This window comes from Oryctolagus cuniculus, chromosome 9 (genome assembly GCF_051225735.1).
Source record: "Oryctolagus cuniculus isolate XC-2025 breed Fujian yellow rabbit chromosome 9, ASM5122573v1, whole genome shotgun sequence".
In the NCBI taxonomy this organism is placed as follows: domain Eukaryota; kingdom Metazoa; phylum Chordata; class Mammalia; order Lagomorpha; family Leporidae; genus Oryctolagus; species Oryctolagus cuniculus.
Genome location: NC_142875.1, coordinates 21282508 through 21300763, shown reverse-complemented (window position 1 = coordinate 21300763; position 18256 = coordinate 21282508). Strand labels below are relative to the sequence as shown.

The 18256-nt window shown below is 39.1% G+C and overlaps 1 long non-coding RNA gene across 12 annotated transcripts in view; it reads right to left on the bottom strand.

The window, feature by feature from the left end:
* The window catches only part of LOC149124524 (uncharacterized), a 282718-nt gene extending 264722 nt beyond the window's left edge, over window positions 1-17996 (bottom strand). For 2 of the 12 annotated variants that reach the window (XR_016212778.1, XR_016212780.1), the window contains exons 1-3: window positions 17043-17527; window positions 14246-14300; window positions 13300-13331 (exon numbers count right to left, since the gene is read on the bottom strand). This is a non-coding gene — a long non-coding RNA (uncharacterized LOC149124524). Of the gene's footprint in view, window positions 1-255; window positions 379-3586; window positions 3688-13299; window positions 13461-14245; window positions 14301-17042 lie in introns of those variants that run through there. The other 10 variants (XR_016212775.1, XR_016212777.1, XR_016212779.1 and 7 more) reach the window with 9 other exon arrangements.
* Window positions 17997-18256: the final 260 nt, after the last annotated feature.

Below are 18256 nucleotides of genomic sequence, written 5' to 3'. Positions count from 1 at the left end.
TTAAGTGACTTTCAGTAGCTAACCAGTATATGTTCACTGTCATAAGGTACTACCTTCTGAGAGACGAAATGCTACTGTCAGAGGAACTGTTAATTCCCTTAAGGTGTTGTAGAGATTTTGATAACTACAGAAGTGTCAAGACATTTTTCTTTTATGAGACTTCATCAAAGTATTGTAGATTTGCTCTTACAGTTAGTCTATTTTACAATAAATTCACTTGACTTCCATGAATAATCTTATGTTATGCTTACTTCCAAATTTGACATTTATTGGCATCCCATTGCTCAGAAAATCAGCCAAGTCCATCAGGCCAGGAAGTCACACAGGGTGAATACTAAGGATAGTCTTCTTGAAGAAGATTCGTTGTTGTCCCAGGAACTAAACAAAAAATGTTGTTAGGCCAACTCTTACAAAGTTAAGGAGTCAAAAGTTACCACTTAACAAAAAAATAGGCAACTTTCTGAAGGAAAGACAGAAAAAAAAATTGTCCCTCCTACTTGTACTCTTAGATTATGATCATTTTAATGTTCCCTGTATTTTCTATAATAACGTTTCACTTAATAATATGTTGTATAGAAATGTAGTGATGACACATACTACTTCAACTGTTCTAATTACGCAACCTTGTATTTCCTAATTTACACATCTCTTTCTTCCCAAGATTGAGTTCATTCAATTTCTACCTCTAGATTATTCCTTAGGTGGAGATCTGAGGCTTCATGCTGCCTGTGACAATGGCTCAGTTACTCATCCAGTCACCGTTAGGGTGCTAGCCCAGGGCCAACACAGTACCTGAGGTCTGACAGATCCTATCAGCCTACTTTCGCCTCTGTATCTCTGGGTTCTAGTTCTACCCATTACGCAGAACCCCTAGAACGGCAGCCGTTCAAGTTCTTACTGATTCCTGTCCCAGCTTCTGGCATTCTGTCCCTATGCTTCCTTTGTAAGTCAGCCTCTGGACCCTTGCTGTACTTATATTAACAACACATTTCAGAGGATTGAGGCAAATCTGGATAATTGTAGTATTATAACATTATACTTCTAAAATTAACTTCAGCATTCATGTTTGCATCCTGGAAATTTTGTACTTTTTGACTTGATACTACATGATAACATCAGAACATCTTATGGATTTTTTATTTTAAACATCAAATTCCTAATGGAATATATTTTTTCTTAAAAATATGTGCTTTTCAAAGGATATAAGAAAATAAAATTATAATGATATTCTGATATTTTCAATTGTGTGTATATTTATTAGAATAATACTTCCACTGGCTCAAGTTAAATCAATAGAATTATTTCTATTCTAAATAGTAGAACCAACCATTTGAAATGTTATTGTATTAAAGGCAGTATTACAGAAATACTACTCTGCACATTTTAAGAAATGTTTTAGTATCTTTAAGATATATTCCTATATGCAACTAATAAAAGTAAAAGTATGTTTGACATGGTAGAGAGCCTAGATTTTTCATAACTGAAAACAAAGACATTTTCATCAAGTTAAGAAATTACTATATCATCTATCCATGTTCTAGCACTCCCTTTCAAGATTATTATTAGCAGCAGCAGGCAAAAGAGTCTGACAAGTTACAAGAGAAAGAATATACTAAGAAGGAAGAGGATAGTACTCTCTAAGCATGTAAATTTACAGGAGTTTCCAGGTTAAAACACTAAAATAATTCTGCCTTTTACCAAGTATTATGGTTTGAGCCTTAGCCATGCATTTCATTTAATTATTTGTATATTAAATATACTTACGAATTATTTGTTAATTGTTTCTGTATCATTCAAATAATAAAGAAAACAACTATAACTCCTGATACCGAGAGGAAAAACTATTTTCCTATGGAAATTTGTTAAGAGGACATAGTAATGTAAAAAAGCATGCCTTAACAACCTCCTTACAGTAAATACAGCTGTTTCTTTAAACATCCCTCAAGGTAAAGACATGGTTATACAATAAAAAAGATGCTCCATAAAAGAGACTTTATGGAGATTAATGAGTTTATAAAACAGTATAGTCCATATATAAATTTCTATTGGTCTTCTTTAACCCATGGATACATTTCAGAACAGTTTTCTCATTTTATTTTTTGAAAGTCAGATACTGAGGGGAATTGTGGAGGGGGCAAACACAGCATCTCCAAGGAGAAATGCGCAGAAGCACGACAGTTTGCACTCAAGATCAGTATTTCCCTAAGGACCATGATGCACAGCCATAGACTGCATGGAAAGTTACTTTTCCAACTGCAGGTCCCAACCCAGCAGAAACTCACGGAATCACTCTAACGTTCTGGAATGTGCAGTTTACAAAATAAAAAGATTCTATTAAGGCTCTGGCAGTATGAAATCATTTTGAAATTTCCCTCTATTTGTTGATAAAATCAGACAGACAAATAAGAATAGCAAAAGCAAAAACCTTTGAATACCACATTCAGCAAAACTTCACAAATCCATAATGTCAGTACACAGGAACCAACCATCAAGGCTGGTAATCACATGATTAGTAGGAAGTGAAGAGAAGGGAACTACCCTGATGACCCTCTGAATAATAAACACCTAAACTGCCTTGCATACTCACTGGAAACTGCAGCAGGCTATCTGAGAACAGAAGAGAAACCCAAGCGGGGATTTTGTGAGACCCAATTCATGCATAAAGGCAAGGTGTTAAAGTGTAATGTGGTTTAAGGATGCCAAGACAAACCACTTGCTGTGGAAAAAGTGCTGGGAGAATTCACCTGAGCAGGGAGACACACAAGCATAACAAAGGAGAGAGGGTTCACAAGGAAGGAACAATGGAAGCAAGCCTCAGAAAAGCAGGAGGTACAATCTTTACAACAGCCTAAACCAAAGACCGAGCTTTAGAGCCAAGAAACTAAAAGACTGCCTTGATTCACACTCCTTCCTTCAAAGTACAGAAGTTTTATGTATATACACAACAGAAAAAGATGGTACTTCAATCCAGTCCAAACAGGTTACAAGAAAAAAGAGGGGCCAGCACTGTAGCTTAGCAGGTAAAACTACCACCTGCAGTGCCAGCATCCCATATGGGCACCGGTTCGAGTCTTGGCTGCTCCAGTTTTGATCCAGCTCCCTGCTAATGCACCTGGGAAAGCATAGGAAGATGGCCCAAGTCCTTGGGCCCCTGCACCTACATGAGAGACCCGGAAGAAGCTCCTGGCTCCTCGCTCCTGACTTCAGATCGACCCAGCTCTGGCCATTGCAGCCATTTCGGGAATGAACCAGAGGATGGAAGATCTGTCTCTCCTGTTCTCTGTGTGTAACTTTATCTCTCAAATAAATAAATAAATAAATAAGAGAGAGAGAGAGAGAGAATAAAGTATATAATTATTTCCCTACAGTCCAGGAAAACTTGCCAGAATGACATGACACCAAAAAGAGATTTGAAAAAAAATATATTGCAATAAAAGACCAAGGAAAGCAGACAATTATTTTTAAAAATTAATGTTAAAAATTTACAAATGAGGTGAAAGGGGGTAGAGGTATGAAGATTTAGAAAGAAAAGAAAAAAGGATGATTTGGGAATACGGCCATTTAGCCAAACAATTAAGACACCTGCCTCGGAGTGCCTGGGTTTGATTCCTGGTTCTGGCTCCTGTTTCCAGCTTCCTGCCAATGGAGATCCTTACAGTCAGTCATGACGGTCAAGTGGCCGGGTTCCTGTCACACAGGTGAAAACCTGGGTTGAGTTTCTGGCTCCCAGTTTCAGACCCAGCTCTTGTAGGCATCTGGGAAGTGAATCAGATGTAATGTGCTTTTTTTCCTCTCTCTCTCTCTCTTTCTCTCTCTGCTTCTCAAATAAAAAAAAAATTTTTTTTAAGAAAAAAGAGGGGAGTTGAGGCCAGCGCCGTAGTTCACTTGGTTAATCGTCCACCTGAGGCTCCAGCATCCCATATGGGCACAGGTTCTAGTCCCGGTTGCTCCCAGTCCAGCTCTCTGCTGTGGCCCGGGAAGGCATTGGAGGATGTCCTAAATGCTTGGGCCCCTGCACCCGCATGGGAGACCAGGAAGAAGCATCTGGCTCCTGGCTTCGGATCGGCGCAACACTGGCTGTAGAGGCCATTTAGGGGGGTGAACCAGCAGAAGGAAGACCTTTCTCTGTCTCTCTTACTGTCTAACTCTACCTGTCAAATTAAAAAAAAAAGGGGGGAGGGGGGGTGCTATAGCCTAACGGGTTAGGCTGCCATCTGCAGTGCCAACACCCCTTTTGGATGCCGGTTTGTGACCCAGCTGCTCCATTTCCGATCTAGCTCTCTGCTGTGGCCCGGGAAGGCAGTGGAAGATGGCCCAAGTCCTTGGGCCCCTGTACCCATGTGGGAGACCCAGAGGAAGCTCCTGGCTCCTGGCTTCAGATCGGCATAGCTCCAATTGTGGCCAACTGGGGAGTGAACCAGCGGGTGGCAGACCTCCCTCTCCCTCTGCCTCTGCCTCTGTCTCTGCCTCTGCCTCTGCCTCTGCCTCTGTCTCTCCTTCTCTCTCTGTGTAACTCTTTCAAATAAATAAATCTTAAAAAAAAAAAGGCATTATTTGAAATGAGAACCTGTGAAAAAAAACAAAAATCTTTTAATAGAGCCAGGTGTCTGGCCCAGCAGTTGAGATGTCACTTGGGATACCAACATCTCATGTCAGAGTATCAGGGTTCAGTGCCCAGGTCTGCTCTAATTCCAGCTTCCTGTTAGTGTACACTCTGGGAGGCTGCAGCTGATGACTTGAGTGCTCAGGTCCTTCCTACTCACAGGAGATCCAGACTGATCTCTGCACTCTTGTCTTCTGCCTGACACAGCCCTGGCTATTGCAGGCATTTGAGGTGTGAGGCAGCAAATGGAAGATCTCTTTTAATGTCTGTCTTCCCTTCTCTTTCCCTCTCTCTCTCCCCACCATACACTGCCTTTCAAATACCTAAAAATAAATTTTCAAATACCTAAAAATAAATTTTCAAATAAACACAAATGATAATGCTTTGAGAGAAATAGAACAAGAGAAACACAAAATTGCCTAAAAGTTAAAAATAAATGATAAAAAGGATTTGAAAGAAGGTGATGGAACGGAAGACAAGCAGTGAAGATCCAAAACACACATAACAATACATTAATTGGACAGAACCACAAATAAAAATAAATGCTAACAATATAAATGCAGTACGGCATAGATTATCACTTTAATTATCCCTGCATATGAGACATAATCAAGAAGTTCACTTCAAATGTGTATCATGAAAAAATTAAATTGATTTCAAAATTGTTTTACACCACAATAAATTTATCTTTTAATTATATTTTTCACAAGCTTTGTGACTTAAAATTATATTGTAAATTTCCTCAAAATAGCTTCCTTTCAGCCAAAATGTTGGTAATTATGGCGGAAAAGTAAAACCAAGGCTATTCTTCCTAAGAACTACCCAGAGTTCTATTACAGTTCAACAATTCTAAGAGGCATATTCTTTTCACATTCTATCATCTCCAAAACCAGGTACTGTTTACATTTTATGCTGTGCAGCAACTAGCTTCAATATTTTTTCTGTCTTCATAACTGAATAATTTTGTTTCTTACAACTGATGGCATCTTAGACATATCAAAAACAAAATTAGTACAATTTAGTTATAGACCCAATTGACTTTCATTTACAATTCATGAATAGGGCAGCCTCCATTCCAGAAAACAGAATGAGAACTCCCACTGTGCTCTTTCCTGTGGGCACAAGGAAACAGAACAAAAGAAAAAGCTGATTGGTCAATACCAAGCTGCCTCAGATTTTTTATTTTTTGGTAAGCATTAAAACAAAAGGAACTATTTTTTATGCTGACTCAGATGGACTGGAATCTTCCTGTTTTCAGGAAAAACTGGACTGTTTGATTATGTGGTATTTAGCATGACTGACTGACTCTACTTTGGTTTGAGCCAGCCTGTTGGGGCACAGTGTGGAAGTTCAGTCCATAACAATAGCCTCCCATAATTTTTTGTTGAACAATATGAAGACAAACAGCATTTTCCTGTTACCTGTACAATGATCCATCATACGTCTTCCTTAAGAAGGAATTGTTAAATTTTGTTCAAAGCAAGGAAGTCTGACCAGTACAACAGAATTCAAAGCTACTTTGACCCAGAAGCAATCAAAGCTGTAAATAATTACTGTTTATAATATAGAAAAAGATTTCCAGCTCTGTAACACTGTGTAGTACAGGAGAATACCTTACAAATTTAATTGTACTTTTAATCTATTTCCCAATGTTTAAGAACTCAATAGCTGATAGTAATATTTATGTTACTGATTGTTTTATAATTGTTGGCCTTAATAGAAACCAGATTACAAGCAAAGTAGAAATATGTATAAAACTACAAACAAAATCCATAGTGCTAATATTGCTTACATTACTGCTGCCCACTGACTTTGCAAGAATTCTCTCTAGGGTCAGGTGCTGTAGTGCAGCAGGTGAAGCTGCCACTTGCAACACCCACATTCCATTGTTGAGTGCTGGTTGTCCCTGGTGCTCTGCTTCTGTTTCAGCTTCCTAATAAAGCACCTGGGAGGCAGCAAGTGATGGCTCAGTGTTTGGGTCCCTGCCAACCACATGGGAGAACCGGATGGAGTTCCTGGCTCCTGGCTTTGACCTGGCCCAACCCTGTCTATGGCAGGAATTTAGAGAATAAATCAGATCTCTGTTTCTTTTTGTCTTTCACTGCTTTAGATTAGATGAAAATTAAGTAAACTTTTTTTAAAGGAATTCTTTCTCTGATGCTAATAAAGCCAAGGAAACGTGATGACTTATTTTTAATCCAGGAATACGCTAAAATAAGAAGTAGGAATTATAATTTACGTTAGTATTATATAGTGGTGTCTTTGTATGATAATACAATACTTTATTGGCCAGTGTACAAGTTTGGGCCAAATCAGCAGAAAAAAAAATCATACAATAATTGAGACAGGGTATATTAAAATAAAGGTTATGCTTGCAGATTAGCTATAAACCTGTAAGGAGGATTCTGAGGTTTGAAGAAGTCTAAGTCCTAAGGTTGAAGGAGAACACATACCCAAGGAAGGACAAGCTTGGAAGGGGACCCACTTCTGTAGAACCAGGTTCAGATCTAAATGGAGAAGAGCGCTATTGTAACCCACTAGATGGCAAGAAGTGTGTGCTTTGTTCTATTAGAGGTGGCCCAAGAAGCTAGAAAAGCAAGCAGCCAGAGAGAGCAGGAAGGTGTACAAAGGGAGCAGAGGTGTTGATGCAGGTGAGAAGCCTGGCGTGGAGCAGGTAATGCTAACATCAGGAGGGCCAAGGAAAACTGTCAATGGCCCAGGCCAGGGGCTCAAGGTTTTCCAGGAACTTCATGTTCTAGTTGCACAGTCAAGCAAAGGAGCACTGCATGTCTTGACACACCCACAGAACTGACTGACCTTGTGGCAGGAGCAAGAAAAGGAGAAAACAGCCAGGAACAAGGAAAAGTCACTCCCTTCCTCCTGCTGGGTCCCTCCCATAAATGGCTAAGTTTACATCATGCTCATGAAAAGAAAACTTGCTTTGAATTCAGTGTGGACTCACAGAATAGGCACTGAAGGGTCAATTTGGAACTGAGAGGCTTGCCTAATAAGCAACCAAAAACATCTCTTAAGTGCCAACTTTAAGAAACCCTGGGATTAGATACCAGTAAAAACACTTCAATCCTCACAATCATTACTGTTATTGCCAAATTATAAATGAGAAAACTGTGAACCAGTCACATTAACAGACTAACCCAGAATCCAAAACCCAGTGATATCAGAGGATTTAATTTGAAAGTCTTAGAAATGCATGACTGGCATTGTGGAAATTTAATCTGGCATTGACCATGAAATCAGACTGGAGCTGACTCAGGGTCCCATTACCTCGAAACATGTTGCAAATGAATCAGCAAACATTTACGAGCATATTCCAGATGTCTAGACATCTTTGTTGTTCACTGAGACAGCAGCTACTTCCTTCCTCTCCAATTGTTCTAGAGAAAACCCATTTTCTTTCAGCATTACTTTCCCTCTGCCCTCTATACCCACATACACTCCCAACTCAAATTGCCAGGACACAAAAATGGTATATGTCATGGAAACTTGCTAGGTCTAGCTGTGAACACCTTTAACCTTTGGACAACGTTTTTCAATTAAAAATTTTTCCCACTTTTTAATGTATATCAAGCCTAGGAAGAATTAATAGAGCATACAAAGGTAAAATATGACAATTCACAAATGATAATTAGATTTGCTATGTATTAATATGCCTGCTATTTTTCCTGACTCATTGAGTTCTTTCCTTGTTTAAATAATTTTTAATGTCATGTAATTAATCTTAGACTCAATCCATACAGCTTTTCAAACTTACTTAACTCTTTAATTCGGCTGACTATACATGGCTCCAAGTATTTAAATTGTGCCTGAGGACTAAACATAAGAGAATTATAACCAAAAAAAGCCAAGAGATGTTTCCGATAAAATATCCAAATAACAAAAAGGCATATACTATTTTGTTCGAAAAACAGATAATTTCTTGGCATTCCTAGTCACTTAGATATTTTCTAAAGAAACCATCATCATTAACAGTGGAGTTGCTGGTTTGTAAAAAATCTTTTGGCAGGCAGGGAGCAGGAAGAGATTTGCAGTAAATTTGAGCTAAATTTTAATTGTCAGGCACTCATTTTCTAGTTGGTGTGTGAGGTATTTTTCTTCTCTGTTCTTCCCAGTGGAGCCCTTCCACGATTACTAACTGCCACCACCAGAGGGTAGGCAGGATAAGGGGGAATAATGAAAGCAACAATTGCTCCTCAACGGCGCCTATGGCAACAATTTGAGAAAGAAGGGGTAACCACTCATTATAATTCGAGTCTGTGATTGTCCAGTGGACAGCAGCAGAAATAAGTTACAAGTTTACAGCTTTCAGACTCCTTTTTACACAAAAGAGCGTGATAACTCTGACGGAGAGGAAGGACTGAAAAGCATATTTTTCTGCAACTCCCTTCTTTCCTCCTACACAGCTATTCATTCAAATCTGCATAAATGATAACTCTTCAACTTGAAGCAATTTATAATAATCACAAGATTTCCTAAAACAAAACATAAGTTTTCAAAAGGATTTAAACAATTTAGCTTTTTAAAGATCTGGGAATCTAAATATGGGAAGAAGTGAATGAGATTTTCTTGAAAAGATTTTTAAAAATAAGCATTTGTTTTGTTTTTCTGTTTCACATTTGAAAAATGATTTCCTGGAATGTCACTGTAAAGCCACAAATGCCACGACAGGGACAGCAGAAAAAGCCAGACCACAACATGGACTGTGTGGTCTGGGTAATAAGTGATGAAACGAAAGTGGGTCTGTCAGAGATGCTGTTAAAAAAAAAAGGCTATATATTTAATGGAATAACAGAAGAAAACACTCTTCCTGTTCACACCAAGATAAGAGATTCAAAAAGAAAAACTTAGCAAGTGTAATAGAAGACTACAAGCTTATCTTTTAAAAGAGCAAAGAAATCATTCTCTACTCTAGGGTCTGCAGATGCTTCTCAAACCTTCCTAGCATGGAAGGATTTTGCCCCACTCCTACCCGCAGATCAACATAGGTTTTCAAGTTAATAAAATACTAACATACTTGTTATTATTAGATCATGTCTCCTTTTTTAATTTTGCAAAATTTTTACCACTGTAAATTTTTATTTCATTCAAACAGTAAAATATCTACTCATCACAATCAAATATGTAAGGTTTTACATCAGAGTTTTTTTTGGTTTTAGGTAAAAATAATTTGCAACTGACAAAATCACAACAAATACTCATTCTGTAAAATATTTGTATTTTATATAATTTTCTAAGATATCTAGAATTTTAATGCTGGTGTACTCATAATAGAACCATATCCTATGGCTAATGCGAACCATATTTTAGAAATAAAATACATTTTTGTCAATCATTTAAGTCCTCTAGACTTTGGAATCATCATTAATTCTGAATAAATCAGTTCTAATTATTCTGATCAAACAAACTTCTCAGCTATCATCTGTATTCATTAATGTTATTGAGGAGCTTTAGCAGATTTTTAAATATTAAAAAATTATGATTTTAATTTTCATACATTGAAATGGAATGTCTTAAAAAATAAGTTAGATCTGTTGAAATCTTTACTTAATATATGCTAAAGTGATCTTCTGTATATAAAGATAATTGAAAATGAATCTTGATATGGATGGAAAGGATGAGGAAGCAGGAGAGGGGAGGGTTGGTTGTGGGTAGGAGGGAAGTTATGGGGGGGAAAAGCCATTGTAATCCATAAGCTGTACTTTGGAAATTTATATTCATTAAATAAAAGTTAAAACAAATACGGTAGATGTGCTTCATTGGTAACAAGGCTCCTACTTTCATTTTATATACTTACTACTGATAAAAGCCTGTAAATTTAAAATTATGCTAAAGTATGCATGTTATGAGTCATCATGAAGTTAGGAAGTACATGGAGATTTATATAAGACTAGTCATTATACTTTGAATCTTAAAGAAAAATGCAATTTTTAACAACTTTCCTATTCAGAAGAAAACATTTAGGTTGAATTTATATGCATAACATGCTTCACCCTTTTCTTGACTATTAAAGTCACTAATTAGCAGCTGTTCAGTTACTTAAAATAGTCAAGCTATGCATACTGTAACTAAGAACAGAATGCAAAAGTAAAGCAAACTAGTAGTAAATCCATTGTTTTCCTTTGGCAATTGTTAAATAGGATCATTTGTCTTGATTCTCTGTCACAATGAAAGCCTGAATCCTAAGAAGCAGTAACTTCAGAAATATTTCTTAAACATAACCATATTTTTAATATCATTAAAATATTAGTGAAGCATGGAATAACTAACATTTTGTCTAGTTATGTATAAATCAAAGAATTTCTCTTTGATGGCAAGCATCATTCCATTAGAAATTCTGCAGCAAAATAATAATAAATGCATGTTGGATTTTAGATTTATATAAAACATTTTTGAGGAAATGACTGAATTTGTCAAATCTTTCCATAGATAGTAATTAATAACAGCTTTTAAATTAACTATTATTTGCCAGGGCCCAGTGCTGTGGCATAGTGAGCTAAGTCTTTGCCTGCCACACCAGTATCCCATATTGGCACCAATTCTAATCTCAGCTGCTTCTCTTGCGATCCATCTCTCTGCTATGGCCTGCGAAAGAAGTAGAAGATGGCCCTCATCCATGGGAGGCCCAGAAGAAGCTCCTGGCTCTTGGCTTTCGATGAGCCCAGCTCCAGCCATTGCGGCCATTGGGGAGGGAACCAGCAGATGGGAGATCTCTGTTTGTAACTCTCTCAAATAAATAAATAAAATCTTTAAAAAAATTATTCATTGCTTGCCGAATCCTTTTTCAAGGGCTATCATTGTGGAAATAGTAGCATTTAAGTATTTATGGCAGAAATAAACATCAAGAAATATTTGTAACAAAATATATTTTGTTGATTTCAACTTGGTCACATAATTTTTTTTTTAATTTTTATAGGTTCTACATTTCTTAGAATCACCCACTTTTGTTAGTTTGGAAATTTGGATCAAAATGTGGTATTTCTAAAATATATTGAAAACTTGAAATTAAAAGCAATAGACAAGACAATTAAATCCAGACTAAGTGTCTTGTTCACATCTGGCACATCACTGTGTCCTAAATACCTTAAAATACTTTTAAAATAATAAATATGTCACTATGACTTTTGGAATAATAAGAAGGTAAAATCTGTTTATTGTTTAAAATGTAAAATTCTCATATATTTTCATTTCCTGAAGCACAAAGCATCAAAGGCAATTCACAGAAGAGAGAAAATGTTATTTCAAAAATATGTTAAGTTAGAAAATTTTTAATAATCTTAAAACATGAAACAAAATAACAGAATTAATTAAAAGATTTTCAAGATCTGTAATCAGTCTTCCACTCTGCCCTTACAATTCTTATGAAATGAGGACAAAACATCTTTGGGATGTGTCATCACACATATGATACAGCATATATTCTAGCAATCTACCCTTCACACTAAGTAATTAAATTCAACTTCATTAAGAAGAACACCAAAATTTTTCTGAATTATTTCAAGTCTTCTACTTAATTTTGCCTTACGTAACCAAAATATCTTTGATTAGCATAAACAGAAGGGTATATATTCCCCGGCTCTCCTCTTGCTATGGGGGATGTATGACCTAAAGGAAATCAACAACAAACTGCTTCTTTTTCCCAACAGCAGTTATTCAGGATATAGATAAATCTACACATGTCGGTGTTGTTTTGAAAAGTTGAATTTAAACATCCATACACAGCTGGTGGGAGTGTAAACTGCTAAAACCAATGTGGAAAAATAATTTGACTTTACTTGGAAAAGTTTAATATATGCATACCGAATGACCTTCCCTGTGTATAATACTGGATAAATTCCTCCACCTGTGCATTGGGAGGCATGTCCAACTTCACAGAAATACTGTTCACAATAGAAAAAAAAAACTATATAATTCAGAAATCCAACATCAGTGGACAAGTAAATTGTGGTATAGTAATACACTGTACCACTTTATGGGAAGGAAAAATCAATGAACTACAGTTACAGCCATCAACAAAGAATAATATAAAAAACTAATAATAGATGAAAAATTAAATAAAGGAATACAATATGATTCATGATTTCATTAACTTCAATTTCCAAAACAGGAAAACTAAACAACACACTGTTTAGGAATATACTCAAATGCAGTAAAATTAAAAGAAAGGCAAGGCAGTGATGAACACCAAATTCAGCACAGAAACTACTTCTGGGTAGGAGGGGAAAGTTAGGTGGCTTGAAGCTGTGTGCCCAAGTGACCTCAAAGATGTGTGTAGCATTTAGTTTCTCAAACTGGCTGGGGGGTGAGCACACAAGAGTTCTGCATTTCATTTGCTTTGTTTTTTCATAATTGCACTCTTTTTACATTTCCATATGCACCATATTTCATAATATTACGAAGAAAGGAATAACGAAATTGAATTTAGACACATAACTGATTAGGGAACTGCTGGCAATTTTCTGATTAGTTTCAAAATCGCCTACTGACTTTTTGTTTCCTCCCAGCCAACAAACTATCAAACATGCAAAAAAGTGTGTGTGTGTGTGTGTGTGTGTGTGTCAAAGTTCAGAGTAAACCAAAAGAGAGATTAATTCTAAGGTGCAAGGACCTACATCTAAATTAGTCAGGAATAAATTGTAATGCAGATGAGAGCATAGGGCAGTATTTTCCAACAAAATTACCTTGGGTCTTGATCAAGAAAAGAGGTTGAGAGCTGACAAAACGCAGAGGTTAAGTGTTGGAATGGTGGAGGCACAGGGCCGGGGGCAGGGTTTGGAGAAGATGCCCCGCAGTTGTGTTCTGCCCTTTCTAGAATACGATCTTTTCCTCCTCTTCTCATTCACTCCCACAAAAAAAAATAAAATAAATAAATAAAATCAATTCTTAAACTTCAAACTAGTCCAGAGAACAACTTAAACATTTACATATTTACATTTTTTTCTTTTCCAGTCCAAGAACCCATTCATACATTCATGCACACATCTTCAACAAGAAGTTTTTGACAGCCTACCATGCGCCAGGCACCTTTCCAAATAAAGCAGTGGACAAAATAAATGACAACCTACAACTCAAAAAATATCTAAAGTAGAAGTCATTTATCTATAGGATTAGCACCATTGTTTTGTCTGTTAAAGGAAAACCACATTCATGTGTTTTATGTTCAAATACTTATTGTTTATACATAACAAAGATGCCCACATTTCATTCACCAATCCTGATAGAGTCAAGTCCTTTTCTTTGAATTTGAGCCTATTGTTAGGAAGTCTACATCTTTCTTGCTAATGCAGTCATGTAATGCATTGTGTACAATTGCCGTGTTCAGTTTCTTTCAAGTAGAACCAGAACTTAAGCAAGCTAAAAGTTACAATTAAGGAGACTTCAGCTGAGAGCAGACTCAAGTCTGCTTTCAAGTCAACCTCCCACAACTAACATAATTAATTCTGTCACTTGCCTTCAATGGCATGTTCTAAAACATTCTATGACATTTCCCTAGAAATTACTATTTTCTTATTTCTGTTCATGTAACTTTTAATTGAAGAATGTCCTTAAAATAGCAACTGTAACTAACAAACAGGTTTGGGAATTGACATTGTCTGAGGTACTAACCAGTGGGATGAAAGACCTTACCCAGCAGGAAGGAAGTCGCCAAACTTCAGCAGCTGGTGTCTTCGGCATCAGTTTGCTTATTTTAGGAAACAAATGGAGAGATTCTATTAATCCAGGAGCTAAGAATCAATAGGCAGTGAGAATTATTACTAATAAGACAACAGCAACAACCAAGGGCTGTGAGCAAGGGAATGTGCATTCTGGGTAGTAACAGCAGAACACCGATTCCTGTGTGGAACATATTAACCTCTAAGGTTAAATTGGGATTCGCTTTGAGGAATTTTTATTTTTTTAAAGACTAACAGAGGCCGGCGCTGCGGCTCACTAGGCTAATCCTCTGCCTTGCGGCACCGGCACACCAGGTTCTAGTCCCGGTCGGGGCGCCGGATTCTGTCCCGGTTGCCCCTCTTCCAGGCCAGCTCTCGGCTGTGGCCCGGGAGTGCAGTGGAGGATGGCCCAAGTGCTTGGGCCCTGCACCCCATGGGAGACCAGGAGAAGCACCTGGCTCCTGCCATCGGATCGGCGCAGTGCGCCGGCCACAGCGCGCCAGCCGCGGCGGCCATTGGAGGGTGAACCAACGGCAAAGGAAGACCTTTCTCTCTGTCTCTCTCTCTCTCACTGTCCACTCTGCCTGTCAAAAAAAAAAAAAAAAAAGACTAAAAAAGACTAACAGAGAGAGGGAGAGAGATGGAGAGGAGGCAGAGATCTTCCATCAGCTGGTTCATTCCCCCTAAATGCTTTCAGCAGCAGGGCTGGGCCAGGCTGAAGCCAGGAACTCTATCCTGGCCTCCCACGTGGGTGGCAGGGCACCTGCTGCCTTCCCAAGGTGCTTTAGCAGGAAGCTAGATCAGAATTGGACTAGGTGGAACTCAAACAGACCCATGGAGGACTGAAATTCTGTCCTGAAGCCTGGCAGTTTGCAGTCTGTGACCATTTTAACAGGAACGAAATTCCCCACAACATTCCTATCCTGTAGCCACCACTTACAAGGTAAATATATAACACCTGAATGGCACTGTTTCTGATACGTTCTCGAGGAAGAGTAAATAACTTTAATTAGCTACTGAAAGAAAATTGGTATCAAAACCTATGGCCTCGCCCTGTCAAAAACTGTACATAAGAATAAAACACCACATTGGCCGTTACTACACTCTAAAAACCAAAACAGAAGCCAAAAGCTAACACAGGTTTTGAATTGCACAAATACTCTGTAGAGCCTGTACTTGTGATGCTCTTTTTGCACAGACCTGCAGACCCCAACCAAGCAAAGGTAGACTGGAAGGGGTAACTCCGTGGCACCAACCAAGGAATATCTGGCAAGAAGGGGCCCCAGTAAGCCCAGAGGAAGTGGAAGGGGAAGAGCTGTTGGCTCCCCACTTTGGAATAAACATCCTGTCTTAGGAATAGGAAGAGCAGGAAGAGAACTCTTCCAATCTGCAAACCGAACCACATCTGTGCACACTAATTCTCTGATTTCTCTGCAACAAAGTCTCTTTGAAAATATTATTGTTGAGGCCTGCATGGTGGCATAGCAGGTTAAACTGCCACCTGCAGCGCCAGAATCCCATGTGGGTAAAGGTTCAAGGCCCAGCTACTCCACTTCCTATCCAGCTCCCTGCTAATGTTCCCAGAAAGGCAGTGGAAGATGGCCCAAGACCTTGAGATCCTATACTCATGTGGGAGACCTGGAGGAAGCTCCTGGGTCCTGTCTAGCCCAGCCCTGGCTGTTGCGGCCATTTAAGGAGTGAACAGAAGACTTTCTCTGACTCTGCCTCTCCCTCTCTGTAACTCCACCTTTCAATAAAATAAATCTTTTTAAAATAATAAAAACACAAAAAGGCAAAAACAAGTTTATGTTGAAATCTTTACTGAATGTATGCTAAACTGATCTTCTGTATATAAAGAGAATCGAAAATGAATCTTGATGTGAATGGAAGGGGAGAGGGAGTGGGAAAGGGGAGGGTTGCGGGTGGGAGGGACATTATGGGGGGAAGCCATTGTAATCCATAAGCTGTACTTTGGAAATGTATATTCATTAAATAAAAGTTTAAAAAAAACAAGTTTACAAGAATGTATTAGAATAAATTATAAAATAAAGCCATATAGGCTCTGCATTCTGGCGCAGCATGTTAAACTGCTGCCTGGAATGCCAGTGTTGCCTATCAGAGTGAGGCTCTGAGCCCCAGCTGCTCTGCTTTTGACCCAGCTCCCTGATAATTAGCCTGGAAAAGCAGAAGATAGCTCAAGTGCTTGGACTCCAGCAACCCAGGAGGAGACCCAAATGGAGTTCTGGGCTCCTCGCTTCTGCCTGCCTGGGCCAGCCCTGGCTGTTGCAGCCATCTGGGGAATGAACCAGCGGATAGACAAACTGCTGTCTTCTGTCATTTCCTCTCCATGTCACTCTGCCTTTCAAATAAGTACATCCTTTAAAAAGAAGAAGAAACTAAGCCATATAAAAATTAAAGCAAGTCTATTATAAGCCTCCCAGCCAGAGGGTCCCAAAGCCCCGAGTCCTGGGCCCCGTGGGCTCAATGCAAAGCTTTAGTGCTGCCCTTGGCTCGAAGAGACGCCCGAGTTCCACATCTGCGACCCGGTGACTTCTACCTGTCCAGACCTGCAAGCCTCGCCTCTAAACCTGCAAACCAGGGCCTGCTCGTCCTGCAGGACTGCGCTAGTTGACCCCACTTGGGTCCCCACAGCGTGCTGGGTCCTGACACAAACCACACACAGGGAACCTGCATTTCCAGCCCACTATTTGAACCCTGTGGACCCCCAGAGCCCCTCACCCCTACCACCCTACTGGACCTTTCTCACTTACCTGCTTTAATTTGTTGAACTATTCTTTGACTGTCTCCTGACGCACCTGAACCCAAGCTTTCGTAAAAGCACTTTCCGCTTCTTTCGCTCGTCTTCCCCTTCCGGCTTTTCTCGGCCACCTGATGTACGCACCAGGAATTCATAAGGAACATTGCAGGCTGCTTCTCCGAGGGTCCTCACGAAACTGTTTCTAAAACGCACCTTAAAACTTCGCTTCCCTTCCCCACCCGAGACGGCTGCAGTGCAACACTGCTCCCTATGCCTAGAAGGGGAAGAGGCTTCCTTAGGCCTGCAGGACCGTGCCCAGCGAGCCCTGGAGTTTCTGTGGCCTTTCTCAGAGTGCTGTGAGCAGGCTGAGTCAGACAAGTGGACTCTAATTTAAAATGGAAACTTCTCCATAACATGCATGCCATCAGATGTGAGCAACAGACTACCCTTGTTTGCTGGGGGGATTTCCTCCTCTGAACTTTTTTTTTTTTAAGATTTTATTTATTTGAGAGATGGAGTCACAGAGAGAGGGAGAGACAGAGAGAAAGGTCTCCAACCGCTGGTTCACTCCCCAAATGGCAGCAACGGCTGAAGCTGGGGCAATCCGAAGCCAGGAGCCAGAAACTTCTTTTGAGTCTCCCATGTGGGTGCTTTCTCAGGCCATAAGCAGAGAGCTGGATTGGAAGAGGGGCAGCAAAACAAGGCTTGAACCTAACCGGGACTTGAACCGGCACCACAGGCAGAGGCTTAGCCCACTGCACCGCAGCACCGGCCCCACCTCCTCTGAACTTTTAAAAGTTTGTGTCATGGAAGTCTGTTTTCCTTTGGAACAAATTTTAAAATAATTGAGTTTTAAGAATTCCACAGCGTTCGCTGGAATAACTGGAGACATGTGTTTTGTAAAATTGAGATTGGATGGGGGTGTGAATCAAGATTTGAAATCAATGGGATGCAGTATCCCATTGCATTTGTATTTCACCATCCAGTCTTTTACTTAGCTTTTAAGGTTTTAATTTTATTTGTTTAATAAAACCAAATGCCTCCTCAAACATCATCATTATTGTTTTTCAGGAAGTATTTTAATCCCACAGAAAAAAAGACCATAATTTCACAATAAAATCTAAAACACTAAATTGGATTTACGCCTTTCATAAAAGCTCACTGGTAGACTTTTCTTATTTTTGCCCTGCCCGGTGTAAACTTTGGCATAGAATGGCTCTCTGGTGC